Genomic DNA, 12,190 nt, shown 5'->3' with positions numbered 1-12,190 from the left:
CCCTCTCTCTATGTCTCTTTCTAGTCAAATTAAATAATAGTAATAATAATTATAATGAAAATAAATAAATAATTCTTTTAAAAAAGGATTTTTGAAGTCGTCAGATTCTGTGTACTGTCTGTTTCTTACTGTCCTGGAAGCTACTCTTCATATTTCTAAATGATTTCTTTATTTTAAACAATCTAAAGTCAGATTCTGTTGCTTGTGATCAAAGAACTATAAGTGATAATGCTATCCCGGAAGATGATTAAATACTATTCTTATTAATGATTATAAGAAAAAAACCTTGCACTTAGTAGGTGAAATTACTTAACTAATACTTAACTAGCCTAATGGTTAATGGGCTGAATCCTACATGGCTGACTGAGGTTGGAATTAGGCCCTGGAGGCTTGAAAAACACACCATGTATATGTTCATGTGTACCCCAAATCCTGACAGAATGGAGAAATGAGAAGGAATTGAACCATGATCATGCTCCACTGGAGATGCTCTCTCTCTTTCTCTCTCTCTGTCTCTGTCTCTCTATGGTTGAGTGCATGTGCCCTCTGGCAATAAAATAAAACATTTTGAAGTAATATCACACAATTGTATTGCACAGGGCTAAACATGGGATTTGACCCAGTCTACGCAAGTCTAGCGCTCCGCTCTTTCCCCTTTTTTCTTAAGAGTTGTCAATTAGAAGATGGTAGAACAGATGCTGAAAACTGGGCTAGGAATCTGGAGGTGGCATTTCATCTACTTTTGAGCTACAGAAACTCCCAGAGCTAGCTACCTGGTTCAGTCTCCAGCAAGGAAAATGCTAAGAGGTCATTGTGACTCAGAGACAAATGCCAAACTTGTAGACTCTTACTTAATCCTACTGAAGATCCTGCCACTTACAGGATACAAGAGGGGAAAAATGTACCCGTTGGCTCAAACTTGAATGCAGACTTTGTGAAAGTACGTTGCCAGCCTGACTTTCAGCCGTGAGAACAATCGCAACATTTCATTTCCTAAAGGGCATTCGGTATAAGTGGAATGAATGTAAGGAGCACCAGTATTCATTTTGAGTCAGGGACAAATGTTCTTTGACATGGTTCTATCCTAATTGTTTTTCATAGATTATTTCATTGTCCCACCAATATCAGTATTATTATCTACATTTACGAATAGAAAAAATGGTAAGCTAAATATCTTTCCTAAGCTCTCTGTTTTTGGATTTGAACCTAAAGAGCCTGACTTTAATGCTAACATAGCAGGAAACCCCTGGAACCCTGAGAGGACTCATCTATAGGGAACCCCTAGTTTGTGGTCCAGGCTCTGAGACAACACGGTCAAGACAGTTTGATGGGCAGCATGTTAGGTTTTATTGATGATGTGTTATTTCTCTTGACCATAACATGAGAGCTGAAAAATGTGAGGCCAGGTTAGAACTATAGGAAGATTTCACATAGATTGTATAGTTCTCACAGTAACCTCCTCATTGTTCTAACAGTAACCTCATTACGGTCATCTCCTAAATTTCCCTCGCTCCGCCCAATTTTGTCCTTCTCAGAACACAACTTTGCAGTCACCCACATCTCTAGAACGGGATGGTTACTAGGAACTGGGTAGAGAGAAGCTCCTCTGCAGAGTTAGTTTTGGATAACTCCTTTTCTCTTACCTGAAGTGCTTCCTTCCAGCCACTGACATTCCAAATTGGCATTAACTAGCTTCCCTGGAACCCCTGCTAGACTTCATAAACCATACAGTCTGAGTTTTTATGGAAAAGTAGAAAACAGGTATCTATAGTCTTGTTTTCAGAGGGCTCTAATAGGCCCCGAGCCTGGAGCCAAATTCAGCTAGCTGAATTAGTTAAGGGAAGCAAGGTGGAAAACCATTATGCAGATGCTTGACTACAGGGGCTTTAACAACTTTGGGGAAATACTGTAGATTTGAAGTTCAGTCTGTGCTTATTTTCAATTCTGCTTTCCAGTTAGATCAGTATGTAATCATTATTATTCTTCAACATTGACTGATTTGTTGATTAAATTGGTTGAACTCATTTGAGGCACTCAGCTTCTTTGAAGTATTTCCATATCTATAAAATGGGGATAATTTACTCCGTAGTTTTCAGTTATTACAAGGAAGCTATTTAAATGTACTTAATGTAATTACTAAGATGTAAGCAATGTACAGGCTTATACAATATACAATCACATTTATTATTATTATTTAGCAAGTATCTCTTGAGCAGATACTGTGTTAAGTCCTTTATAAAAATCCTATTTAGTTACTGAAAATCCTTAATATGTAATTTCTATTATTTCCCCCACTTCACATCTGGAGAATTCCAAAAGGTTACCTACTTGAGCATGGACCACACTAGCTATTAATCAGCAGAGATTATTTATCATTGTGGCCATTATTAGTTTTATCATATGGAACCCAACTCTCTTATCAATGCATAAATGCCATCTATATATTTCATGCATACTCGTACACAAAAATACCCAGAGGTTCTCAGACAGGCATATCTGAATACACAAGAAAGAAGGAAACATATACATAATGCAATACACAGTCTCATTGAATTATGTAATTTCTCTTCCCACTCTACTATCAGAATATCCTTTTTCTTTGTACTCTTCCCTTCTCAACTAATCTGATAGATTGATGCAGGTAGTATGCTTATAACAGCTTTGTTGCATTACTTTCCCAAGGGTAGCTACACTTTAACAGAGATGTTGTAAACACAAAGCAACAACTGTCAGATTATTTGCTCTTGGGGGAATTTCAGGACTAGAGTAGGAAGGCCTAAAAGAACCCTAAGGAAAAATCTTTCATTCATTTATTCACTCAGTGGCATGTAATCACCAGCTATGTATCCCATACTGTGCGAGACTCCAAAAAGAGAACTGAAGTGAGAGAGACATGGTCTTTGGTCTTACAGGATTGGAATCTGCTGGCGTTACCACTGATCTTGACACACCCTCCCAAGGCCCCTATAGATGAATGGGGCTGGTTGCAATCTGGGAATGGTGGTTCTATTAATATTTAGAATCTTCATGGTGGATTCCTAGAATCCTGTCCAATATTGTTACAACTAGTTATTTGGGCTACTTGCATTTGAATTCAAATTTATTAAAATCAAGCAAAGTTAAAAATTCAACTCCTTGGTCACATTAGTATGTTTTAAATGCTTGATACCTCCTTCTGGTCAATGGCTACCATATTGAATGACAAAATGTCCATTTTGCCCGGTTTCATGTAACCACACCAGTCCAGAGGATCAGAGAATGAAGAGTGCTCAGAATTATTCAAATTCTGCCTACCTCATTGTTCAAATGGTGAAATAAAGGCCCAGCCAGGGAGCACAGAAAAAGTCCATAGTTGATCCAGCTATAAGCAGAATCTCAGTACTTGTTGCTAAACAATACTTTTTCTTCTAACTCTGTCCTATCCAACTTATCAGCCTCACTGCAAAAATGAAACATAAGGATTCCTTGACTTCAGGTTTAGCATTGCCCTGTGTGTTCCAATGGTAAGATAGATCTTCAGAAGAAGCCATTCTCCAGATGAGATCCTGCTATCTCCACTGGAGGTTGTGTGGGTCAATAATTATAGCAACAGTAGCAATAAAAACAGGAACAATGTGGCTGTACCATGCTAAGTACTTGGCATCTGTTATGTCTGTTAACCTTCCCCCGCAAGACAGAATTTGGCATTGTTATTATAGACTAGAAACCAAGGACTGGAAAGGTGAAGTGACTTGCTCAAGGTCTGCCCACTACAAAAAGAGACATCGGAATTAGAACCTGGTTTGCTAGACCTCTGAGCATGTTACTGTTTTGCCTACTTTCTAACCTAACATTTCATTTTAAAGCTTTATCTGAACAGGATAAGAAACTACTATAATTGCAGATTTTCTTCTTTCCTGGCCTTGCTTCAAATCCAAATATCAAAACAAATGTAAAACCAAAGTTTAAACAAGAACCATCCCCGCTGGAAAAGCCACACGCGTCTGTGTTTTTGGACCTATTTTTCAGCAGCTCTGTACCTCTCTGCCCTGCAGCCCCTGGAAACCCTTCCAAGGGACCAAAAAGATCCAGAAGGAGCTGTAGCTTAGAGACCATCCCCAGATCTCCTGCATACTCAGGGCTATCCCTTGTGGATGGATACAAAGTATTAAATCAGATCCCAAGTAACTCCCTCTGCTCCCTACATTCATACTCACCCCAAGATGGCAGGGAGGGAAAAACAAAAGACAGGGAAGCTCACTTGAAGTAGGGCTTTTACTAATCACAATCTCAGCTGAGCCATTTCCAATCTGTGTCAGGCAACGAGGAGAGTCAGCTTTATTCTTGTGCAATAAATTGTTATCATCTCTTATTCATGTAGGGCTTACCACGTAGTGTCACTTTGACAACTGAAATATTTGTTTGAACATTCTCCCAGTGGGTCTTTCAGGGCAAGAGAAATGCAGCTCCTGGAGAGCTTTCTTGTCAACCAGTTGAGTTTGTTTTGCAAAGATAAATGTGATGCAGTGAGTCTGTGGGGACCACCTGAGTCCGAATGGAAGCATGGGACTGAGAAAGTAGGTGTGGACCAACATTTAAGAGGGCTTTGAGCATTAGCTAAGGAAAGTGAGCTTGACTTAGAAAGGAATAAAGATTCTCAGTGTGTTCAATCTGTTTTGTTTTTAGCAGAAGGTCACTATGATCCAGATGTATTAAATAATTTTACAAATATTAAGCACTTTTGTGGCCAGGTACTCTTCTAGGTCATGAGAATGCAAGAGTAAACCAGACAGAAACCACTAGGTTCTCATGGAACTTATATTGTTGTAGTATAGTGGTTCTCACCTGGGGGCAACATTGCCCCCCCCACCCCGGGGACATTTGGAAATGTCTGGAAGCATTTGTGGCTTCCATAACTAGGAATAAGAATATTTGCTATTGGCAAATAGAAGTAGAGACCAGGGACAACACATGCAATAACCTCCCCCCAACAATGAATTGGCAAAATATCAATAGTACTGAAGTTGGGAAACCTGATCAATTAAGTTATAAGCTCACAAATGACAGATCGTGTTTCTGCATAAAAACCATAGATACTATCATACCTCTGGGCTCAGAGTATGTAACTAGTGGACAAAATAAAATGAAGTATTTGTGGAAAGGTTTTGGAAATGACCCACATCTTTACTCATGTTAGATAGTAGCTATATCAAACAGAAAATCCAGACACCTGAAATTTGTTACTTCCAGGAATAAGGTCAAGAAAATTGCATGTGAGACACTTTCAATGTTAGGATATCGGGGGAAAAAATGATCCAGGAAGTTCTGGGTATCAGGAAGTTTCTGTGACAATGAGCTACTTCCCTGGGAGTTTGCCACATGCAGGGACAAGTGGTAGTCAGCTTTGCTAAACACATGCCATATGCACGGTATTGACACCAACCCTTCTAGAGGGTCCCATTCTGCCCCATGTCATTTCTGCTAATTGAATAAAACTAGGTTTGGTCGAACAGAGCAGAAAACTTTTATTTTATTTTATCTTATTTTCTTTATTTGCCACAGGGTGCGTGCACTTACAGGAGACAGACAGAGGAAAACTGAGAAATCACTCTGCAGGGGGCATGGCCATGCCACAATCCCTTCTCCTCTATTCTCCTCTTAGGCTGAAATTTTATTTTTTGACAGAAGAATGGAGAAGGGGGAGCTCGCCCTCTGAAGGCACTTTCTCCCCAGTGAGGAATTAGGATGTTACTTTTATAGGAAGTGGACCTATTGTCACAAAATGGAAGGGATCTCTGAGTGTGAATCATCCCTCTTCCTTCGCATCTATCACTTTTTTTTTTTTTTTTTTTTTTGGCATCCTGTACCTTTTATAGCATCTGTTTTTACACAGTGCACTGCCGCCATCTGGTTTGAGTTGGTACTGCAGTTTGGCCTTTTGAACTCTTGTCTCCGTTACTGCAAGCAATCACAGCTGAAAAAGCGTGATTAGTTTCTAATTCACTGGGAGGCTTTCTGAATGTCCTGGCTGCAGTGTGAGCATCATCTTATGCATCTTCCAGCAACCTGGTGAGGTAAGGCTATTGTGATCTCCATTTTACAGATGAAGGAACTGAAATGTAGAGTGGCTGAGTAACTTACCAAGGTCACCCAGGTAAGCCGTCAGAGCCAGGGTGTGAGAGAAGGCAGTCTGATCTCAGAGACTGCAGTCTTCACCTGCATTTTCTCTTAAGGAAATCCCCACTGTGTATGGTGTTGGGAGAACTACCAGTAAATATCCCCACCTGGGCTGTCCGTCTTAGAATGTTGACTCTCGAGATTTATTGCACAAATTTAGGAAAATTAATCAGAAAGAGTTGATACAGAACCCTTCAAGCAGATGTCCGAAGACACCTAGGCACCTAGAACTCCTGGTATTACCTTATCTGTTCTGCAAGTTGCCCCTTCTTTCTGCCTATCTATGCTATTATTAGTTTCTGTTGTTTGCAACCAGAGAATTCTGTTATGAAAAAGATCTAGAGGTCCAGCATATGGCATAATGGTTATGTCGCTGGACTCCTACATAGATGACCGCAGTTCGAGTCCTGGACTTGATGACTTAAAATTCATGCCAGGCGCATGTGCATGCATGCCCAAAATCCCAAGGAGAAAATGGAGGCGAAGGGGTTGTGGCATGACCATCCTTCCTGGGGGACTTCTCATTTTCTGTCTCTTTGTCTCTCTCTGGCAAGTGCATATGCCCTATAGCAAAAATCTTTCTTAACAAAATAAATAAATAAAGATCTACGAAGGAGATTCTGAACCACAGAAGCTCTGCTGGTCTCTGAAACCAGCTGGGAAGTCTGTGGAGCAGGGAAGCTGACAAGTATGAAAGACTGAAGCTGCTAAGGATTGGGGAGAAGAGGGAAAAAGGCATTGTCAGACCTCCTGCCTTACAGGCATAGAGAACAGATGACTTGCAGTTTGCAGGAGAAGCATGGGCTTACATCAGGTTGTCTAGGTTTAAACTTTGGTTCTTGAGGCCAGCAAATAGAGTGGATGTTAAGGCAGCTGGACCAAACATTACCAACTTTGCAGCTCGAGTCCCAGACTTGGTGGCTTGAAAATTATACCATGCGCGTGTGAGTGTGCATGCCCAAAATCCTCAGAGTAGAATGGAGGAGAAGGGATTGTGGCATAGCCATCCCTTTTGGGAGGGAGAGTGATTTCTTGCTTTCTCTCTCTGTCTCTCTCTAGTAAGCTCATGTACTCTATAGGAAAAAAAAAAAGGTTCTCTCTTACCAACTGTACAACTTTGAACAAGTCATTTAATGTCACTGAACCAGTTTCCCATTTACCAGCTTCATGGAGTTGATGGAGGGCCAAATGAGCTAACGGTGTAGTTCATCACTTCAAAGACACATTTTCCACATTTTATCACCTCTGAAATTGGAATGTGGCTTACAATTGATGGTACACCATAGATTGTTGAAGTTTTTTTTTTAGTGATGCATAAAATAGAAGTGTAAATTATTGATGTCATCTCAGATCCAATGATACCATAAACCTGGACCATTGTATAAGCACAAGCTTAAAATATTGGGCATTACAGTTTCCATTTTTAGGGCCAGCTCCTAGCATATCATCAGCACTCAGAAAGTAGAGGCTCCAAGTAGATCCCTCCTGAGTTTAAATCTGACTGGAAGATGCACTTGAGCACATAGACTGGTAACCAACAAGGAGAGGTGCCTTCTGGACTCCCTGTCTGGAGAAGGTCAACAGAAACTTACAAACAGAATTCTCTAGACAGGAACAACTGATAAAACTCTGGTTGTAATAAATCACTCTGGACAGGTTCTCTGTGGTTTCAAGGAACTTTTGCTACCATGTAACTCCTCTGACCCACAATTTGCAGCAAAGTCATTGACCTCTCCCACCTCTGCTTCCCAGCCTACCAGCCAGCCATCCTGACTGTGGGTAGCAAGGAGGGACTCAATGGTAGAGAAGAAATTGCTTCATGTCCAGGCTCTGCTGGCCCAGTAATAAGACCTTTCCAAATTCCATCCCTTACCTTCAGTTTTGCAACTAAATTGGACATTTGAAACTCTCTTGGTTATTTTTGTTGTTGTAAAAACACTTCATCAGATTTTATTTTCTCTGAATACAGATCAAATACTTAGTGGGCATGCAGTTCATCTGGGCATTTTTATCAATATTTACTCATGCTAAATAGTTGACCAGGGAAAGAGTAAATAGCATGATAGTTTAGAAGTCAAATACTGGAATCTAACTGCCTGGTTCACATCTTTACTCCCAAATATGTGACCTTCCTATATAGGAAAACTATCCAACTCCTTTCAGTTTCAGTCACTTTATCTTAAAGATACAATAGCTAACTACATTATGTACCAGGTACTACTCCATACAGTTCACATATAATAAGTTGTTTAATCCTCACAACCATCTTTGAGATGGGTGTCCTGTTAACATTCCCATTTTATAGATGAGGAAAAGGATTACGTAGTTTGCCCAATTATACAACTAGACAGAGACAGGCTGTCTGTCCCCAGATACCAGGCTCTTACCTACAACTCTGTGTTGCATCCCAAGCCTGATAGAATGCTCCCCTGATTGGAAGGCTACAGGAAGACTGAATGAGATAATAAATGTGAAGCACATTGCCCACTGTTAGGCTTGACACAGAAAATGTTGGCTACTGTTGTGACACCTACCATGTATTAGGCACCTGTCACACACATTATGCTTCCCTTAACGTACAAACTTGTCCTCACAGGAACTCTAGGAAATAGGGATTATTATTACACTCTACCTTTAATTCAAGGAGCTAGGTTCAGAGAGGTTTCTTCCTTCCCAGTCACTACACACCAGGCACCGTTGTAAGTGTTATGCTATAGGTGACTTGCCCAAGGCACAGGCTAATGAGTGTCCAGATCTCCCTGACTCTAGGGCCCATTCTCTCTCCATTGCATCTGTGACTCCAACAATAGATCTACGTGATGAAGGTGCATACCCAGATCATTTCAAGGAGACCAAGCAGAGCTGGGATGCTGTTAGGGACGGCAGTGGCTAAGAATAAGGATTGTGGTAAGAGCACTTACCATGATATCCACCATCTAGCAGGTTTTCAAGCATGCAGTGCAGTACTGTTAACCACAGGTGCTACATTGTACAACAGAGCTCTAAAACACATTTTTCTTGCATAATTGAAACTTTATGCCACTTGAACAACTCCCTATTTCTCCCTCCCCCAAGTACTTGGTAACCACCATTCTATTATCTGCTTTCATGAGTTTACTTATTTTAGATTCCACACAGAAGTATTCTTACCATAAAACAAAGCAAAACAAGACAAAAAACAAAAGAATTTAAAAAATAAAAGAAAGAAGAGAGAGGAAAGAAAGAAAACAAACATAAAACAAACAGAGGGAAAGGAAAGGAAAGGAAAGGAAAGGAAAGGAAAGGAAAGGAAAGGAAAGGAAAGGAAAGGAAAGGAAAGGAAAGGAAAGGAAAGGAAAGGAAAGGAAAGGAAAGGAAAGGAAAGGAAAGGAAAGGAAAGGAAAGGGGAGATAGGGCTCAGTGTAACTTTTGGAGGTGATGGATATGTCTACCACCTTGATTGTGGTGCATATACTTATCAAATTGTGTAGATTAAATGTGTGCATTTTTGGGGTACATCAATTATACTTACATAAAGCTGTTTAAATTAAAGAATAAAGAGTTGCTCCCAGGACATAGTGGATTGCCCTAGAATTAATTCTAAAATGCCCAGGAAGTTGGAGCTGAGCTATCACCTGATCTCAACCTTTTCTTTTCAGAAGAGAGGCTGGAGATCTGCCAAAGGGGCACAGCTCACTGTTAGTGGAGCCAAAGCAAATCCCACTCCCAGTCAAACCTTTCTTTTTGCTAGCCACCGAACACAGAAAGAGAAAACTGCACCAAAGGACCTCCATTCAAGTCTTTTAATGTATATTTATTTTGGCATTATAAAAGCTGTGCATGTTTTCTATAGAAAATTGGGAAAATACCGAAATAAAGAAAGTGGTGACAAAAATAAAATGATCTGTTTCCCACCACCCAGAGAGCTGTAGATAATTTGACACGTTTCCTTCTAGCCTTTTCCTATGCATAGCTTTTTGTTTGTTTTCTTTTTTGTTTTTATATACTTGTGAATGCTCTGTGTACATAATTTGTTACCAGCCTTCCCACTTAAATTAGAAATATTTTCCCATGTTATTACAGATTATTCATAAACAATGCTTCCTTTTCAATAATGAAATGCAACAGTCCCTCCCTTATTCTTACCCTCCCACCCCAAACCTATCCATATTCCCTTGGGAACCACTTTTTACTATTTACATTTAAAGATTGTCTGCTGTTTACCTCCATGTGGCTAAATAATAGGCGGCTTTCAGATTTCTCTACTTCAGGAATTACCTGTCGATTTCCTTTTATGACATTTGGGGGTCAGGTTCATTTCTGCCGCTAGCTCCAGATACATCCTTCCTTCTGCTTGTTTGCCCATTAGTGGTGCCTTTATTTTTTAATTCCTCTCTTAGGGTTACTATGGTAATTATAAATAACATGCCTAAATTTCATTCTTTCTGTTAATTAAATTTTTTAATTCAATATTTTATAAGAGCCTCATTTTCTTATCTTTCCTGACACTTCTCAATTTCTGTTAACTCTTGTTCATCCCTTTCTTAAACATTTTGTTTCTTTCTTTCCTCTATGAGTCTGACAGTTGAGGGAGGGAAACACCCTCAACAGGGTCCTGATGCTGCAATCCCCCTCCAGCTCTAGCCGGCCCCAGATCATCAACACACATGCACCTGACATGTTCAGGGAGACCTCCCAATGCGATCCTGAGACCTTACCATGTGGGGCAACCTTGTAGAACATCATAGTATCACTGCGCTGTCATCCAGCCCCAACTCTGCTTTTTCTTTTAATTAGTCAGTTTCAACAATGTTTATATGCTCTCCTAAATCCTTTACTCAGGTGCTAATCCTTTCCGTGTAAGTTGATTCTAGAACCTGAAAACTTATTAGAAAAGATATACGTTATAATGAAGAATGGCAATCCATTAATTACTATGTAACATTTCATACTATGATTATATACCACAATTTACCTAACCATTTTAAATGTCTAGGTTGAATATGGAGGGTTTGTTGTTGTTGTTTAATTATTTGCTATTATAATTTATACTGTTATGGAAATATTTGATTTTCTGTGTCTACACCTACTTCTCTGATGAATTCTCTAGGAGGGATAATCAATAGTCAAGAAGGCACCTAAAATATTGTGGATATTTAATTTTGTTGAATTCATTGAATGAAATGTGGCAAGTCTAAACAGTTTTAAGTCTCTGGCCAAAGAGTCTTTTTTATTAATCTTTATTTTTCCATTGGTATTATTATTATTTATACATTCAATCACTATACATCATTTAGATTGTAGAGACTTTACCCAGCATGATATACATCTCAGTCCAGATGAGAATACTACACACGTCCTCATCAATAGGTAATAAACCATGTCTGTGGCCAGTCTTAAAGTCATTTTCCAACAAGTGTCCACTAAGTAGTCACCACTGAATGTCCACAAAACATACAATTGAGTATAGAAATAGGAAAAATTGTTTATGTTAGCATAATTTGAAATAAAGGAGGGTCGGGAACCAGCAGTTAGCGTAATGGCTATGTCGTTGGACTCCCACGTAGTCGACCGCGGTTCGCGTCCTGGACCCCGTGGCTTAAAACTCACGCCGGGCGCATGGGCGTGTGTGCCCAAGATCCTGAGAGGAGAATGGAGGAGAAGGGATTACGGCGTGACCATCCCTCCCTGGGGGTGATTTCTTGCTTTCTGTCTCTATGCCTCTGTCTGTCTGGCGAGCACACGCACCCTATAGTGAAAACCTCTCTAAAAAAAAAAAACAAAACAAGGGGATGAAGGGAAAACCTCTCTAAAAAAAAAAAAAAAAAACAAGGGGATGAAGGGAAAATGACACTGGTGAGCCTGCAAGAGATGTCAACAAATGTCAACAAATTGTGGTCCATGGGCCCAATCTGATCCACCACATATTTTTGTAAATAAATTTTTTTTGGAACACAACCATGCCATTTGTTTATAAATTGCCAATGAGTACTTTCATGCTATAGCAGCATGGCTGGGTCACTATGACAAAGACCATACATCCCATGAAACCCAA

This window comes from Tupaia chinensis, unplaced genomic scaffold (assembly GCF_000334495.1).
Source record: "Tupaia chinensis unplaced genomic scaffold, TupChi_1.0 Scaffold000182_1, whole genome shotgun sequence".
Taxonomy (NCBI): Eukaryota; Metazoa; Chordata; class Mammalia; order Scandentia; family Tupaiidae; genus Tupaia; species Tupaia belangeri.
This window is presented reverse-complemented; position numbering follows the sequence as displayed.